The sequence below is a fragment of the Scyliorhinus torazame genome, chromosome 16, assembly GCF_047496885.1.
Source record: "Scyliorhinus torazame isolate Kashiwa2021f chromosome 16, sScyTor2.1, whole genome shotgun sequence".
Classification (NCBI taxonomy): domain Eukaryota; kingdom Metazoa; phylum Chordata; class Chondrichthyes; order Carcharhiniformes; family Scyliorhinidae; genus Scyliorhinus; species Scyliorhinus torazame.
In genome coordinates this window covers 46,987,730-46,992,195 of record NC_092722.1, presented here as the reverse complement: position 1 = coordinate 46,992,195, position 4,466 = coordinate 46,987,730, and positions in this window count along the sequence as shown.

Genomic DNA, 4,466 nt, shown 5'->3' with positions numbered 1-4,466 from the left:
GGCTTGATCACTGTGGTTATTTAATCCCTGGAAAATACCTCTTTACATCTGCATCAATCACGTTCAACATATATTACACATATGAGAAGTAATACGGTAAGGCTCCTGTACTACAGGTATGGGGGTAAATCCCTGCCTGCTGGCTCCGCCCAGTAGGCGGAGTAAAAATGTGTGTGCTCACCGAGCTGCAGCCATTTCGGCAGCAGCTGTAGGAGGCAACACAGCTCTGCGTAATAAACTCTCTACTCTCGTCTTGTCGTAATTGATAATGCATCAATTTATTACGCAGAGATTTTACAGTGATGGACCTACGCATCAAGCCGGATCGCCTTCCACCCGGGGATGAAGATGAGGACTACACGCTCCCGGAGTCACTGGCAACCAAGCCGGCGCCCACAGCCTCAAGCAGGCAACGCCACGTCGGCCTTCGAACACTGGCTAGCTTGCTTTGAAGCCTACATCGGATCAGCGACAGAACAACCCTCCGAAGCACAGAAACTACAGATCCTGTACACACGGTTGAGCTCCGATATTTTTCCCCTTATCCCAACTACACTGAGGCCATGGTGCTTCTGAAAGAGAACTACACACGGCCGATCAACAAACTCTACGCCAGGCACCTCCTGTCCATGCGGCAACAACTCCCCGGTGAGTCATTGGAGGATTTCTGGCGTGCCCTGCACGTCCTGGCGAGGAACTGCGATTGCCAGGCAGTTTCGGCCATTGAACATTCCAAACTCCAAATCAAGGAAGCCCTCGTTACGGGCATAGGGTTGGCGTACATCCGCCAGCGCCTTTTAGAAGGGGGCACGCTCGACCTCGCGGCGATCAAGAAACTTGTGCCCTCGCTAACGGTAGCCTCCCGTAATGTACAAGCGTACGCCCCCGACTGCACGGCGAACCCCTCCTGGAGATCGTGGACTCCACCAGCAACCGCCCCCCGCCAACCCCGGGGGGCCCAAGTGCTATTTCTGCGGGCAGAAAAAGCACCCCCGGCAGCGCTGCCCGGCGTGGAGCACACTCTGCAAGACCTGCGGGAAGAAAGGACATTTCACTGCGATGTGCCAGGCCCGGTCGATCGCCGCTGTAACCAGCCCCTTTGTTCCTGCACCCCCCCCACGTGCGACCCGTGGGTGCCGCCATTTTCATCCCCGCAACCCACGTGTGGCCCGTGGGCGACGCCATCTCCCCCCCCCCATCAGACCTCGTTTGGCCCGTGGGTGCTGCCATCTTTAACGCCACCCGCCACGTGCGCCCTCTGGGCGCCGCCAACTTTGGCGCCATTTCGGACGGCGCCTCAGGACCCCTGCTTGTCGAGCACCTCATCGGGCCACTCATCGCCCGCAACCGTCGCCGACCAGCCCGGGGACCTCCATCACGCTCGACTAGTCCCGGCCACACAACCTCGCAACCGCGACAACGACGGTGAAAGTCGATGGCCTTCTTGACTCCGGGAACACGGAGAGCTTCATCCACCCTGATACGGTAAGGCGATGCTCCCACCCGGTACACCCCATTACCCAACGAATCTCCCTGGCCTCCGGATCCCACTCCGTGGAGATCCGGGGGTACTGCACCGCCACCCTCAACATCCAGGGTGTAGAGTTCAGCAACTTTCGGCTCTACATCCTCCCCAAACTCTGCGCAGCCCTGCTACTCGGCCTGGACTTCCAGTGCAACCTCCAGAGCATAACTCTGAAATTTGGCAGGCCCCTACCACCCCTTACTGTATGCGGCCTCACGACCCTTAAGGTCGACCCACCTTCCATGTTTGCAAACCTCACCCCAGATTTCAAACTCATCGCCACCAGGAGCAGATGGTACAGTGCTCAGGACAGGACCTTCATCAGGTCGGAGGTCCAGCGACTACTGCGGGAAGGCATGATCGAGGCGAGCAACAGTCCGTGGAGAGCCCAAGTGGTAGTTGTAAAGACTGGGGAGAAACACAGGATGGTCATTGACGACAGTCAGACCATCAATCGGTACACGCAGCTCGACGCGTACCCCCTCCCACGCATATCTGATATGGTCAATCAGATTGCGCAGTACCGGGTCTTCTCTACAGTGGACCTGAAATCTGCCTACCACCAGCTCCCCATCCAAAAGGCGGACAGCCAATACTCTGCGTTCGAAGCAGACGGCTGCCTTTACCATTTCCTTAGGGTTCCCTTCAGCGTCACTAATGGGGTCTCGGTCTTCCAACGGGAGATGGACCGAATGGTTGACCGGTACGGACTGCGGGCCACCTTCCCGTACCTGGATAACGTCACCATCTGCGGCCACAACCAGCAGGACCACGACACTAACCTTTTTAAATTTCTCCACACCGCCAAACTCCTCAACCTAACGTATAACAAGGAGAAGTGCGTGTTCAGCACCAACCGCTTAGCCATCGGCTATGTGGTGCAAAATGGAGCTCTAGGGCCCGACCCCGACCGCAGGCGCCCCTCTCCCCCTCCCCCACTGCCCAAAGACCCTCAAACGATGCCTGGGGTTCTTCCCATACAATGCCCAGTGGGTCCCTACCTATGCGATGCATCAGACGTCGCTCTGGCCGCCACCCTCAACCAGGCAGGCAGACCCGTGGCATTCTTTTCCCGCACACTCCATGCCTCCGAAATTCAGCACTCGTCCATCGAAAAGGAGGCCCAAGCCATCGTTGAGGCTGTGCGGCATTGGAGGCATTACCTGGCCGGCAGGAGATTCACTCTCCTCACCTGACCAATGGTCGGTTGCCTTCATGTTTAACAATACGCAGCGGGGCAAGATCAAAAATGATAAAATCTTGAGGGTAGGATCGAGCTCTCCACCTACAATTACGAGATTTTGTATCGCCCCGGTAAGCTCAATGAACCCCCCGATGCCCAATCCTGAGGTACGTGTGCAACGCACAAGTGGACCGACTCCGGGCCCGACTGGGTAGGGTGCTCTTTCCAAGAGCCGGTGCAGACTCAAAGGGCCGAATGGCCTCCTTCTGCACTGTAAATTCAATGATAATCTATGATTAATCTAGGACAAAGGTTCGGCACAACATCGTGGGCCGAAGGGCCTGTTCTGTGCTGTATTTTCTATGTTCTATGTACTCGCTGGTCTCTGTCACCCAGGGGCCACCCGGTTCTTTCACTTCATAAAGGCCCGCAACCTCCCTTACTCCATTGCGGAGGTCAGGGCTGTCACCAGAGACTGTCAGGTCTGCACGGAGTGCAAACCGCACTTCTACCGGCCAGACTGGGCGCACCTGGTGAAGGCCTCCCGCCCATTTGAACGCCTCAGCATGGACTTCAAAGGGCTCCTCCCCTCCTCCGACCGAAACACTTACTTCTTTAACATGGTCGACGAATACTCCAGATTCCCCTTCGCCATTCCATGCCCCGATATGACCTCCGCCACGGTCATCAAAGCCCTCAATAGCATCTTCACTCTGTTCGATTTCCCCGCTTACGTCCACAAGGACCGGGGATCCTCCTTTATGAGTGATGAGCTGCGTCAATTCCTGCTCAGCAAGGGCATTGCCTCGAGCAGGATGACCAGCTACAACCCCCGGGGAAACGGGCAGGTGGAGAGGGAGAACGGGACGGTCTGGAAGGCCGTCCTGCTGGCCCTACGGTCTAAAAATCTCCCGGTCTCCCACTGGCAGGAGGTCCTCCCCGATGCCCTCCACTCCATTCGATCGCTACTTTGCACTGCGACTAATGCAACCCCCCATGAACGTCTCCTTGCCTTCCCTAGGAAGTCCACCTCCGGGGTTTCGCTCCCAATGTGGCTGGCAGCTCCAGGACCCGTTCTACTCTGCAAGCACGTGCGGCTCCACAAGGCGGACCCGTTGGTCGAGAGGGTACAGCTACTCCATGCAAACCCGCAGTACGCCTACGTGGCATACCCCGATGGCCGCCAAGACACAGTCTCCCTCAGGGACCTAGCACCAGCTGGGTCCCCCCCCCCCCCCCCAGCGCACCTCACCACAGCCCCTGCTCCAGGACGATCCGTCCTCCCATTGGTTCCACCCGGGGATGAAGATGAGGACTATACGCTCCCGGAGTCACCGGCGACCAAGCCGGCACCTGCATCGCCACCGGGACTGCGGCGCTCACAACGGAGGATCAAGGCACCCGACCAGCTAAATTTGTGAACTTTTCCCGAACTGTACACTTTAAAAATGCTCGCATACGTGTAAATAATTTTCCACCACCCCCGCTGGACTCTTTTTTAACAGGGGGTGAATGTGGTAGTCACCACTGTTGTATATATTACACATATGAGAAGTAATACGGTAAGGCTCCTGTACTACAGGTACGGTGGTAGATCCCTGCCTGCTGGCTCCGCCCAGTAGGCGGAGTATAAATGTGTGTGCTCACCGAGCTGCAGCCATTTCGGCAGCAGAAGTAGGAGGCTACACATCTCTGCGTAATAAAGCCTCGATTACTCTCTACTCTCGTCTCGTTGTAATTGAGAGTGCATCAGAGTTA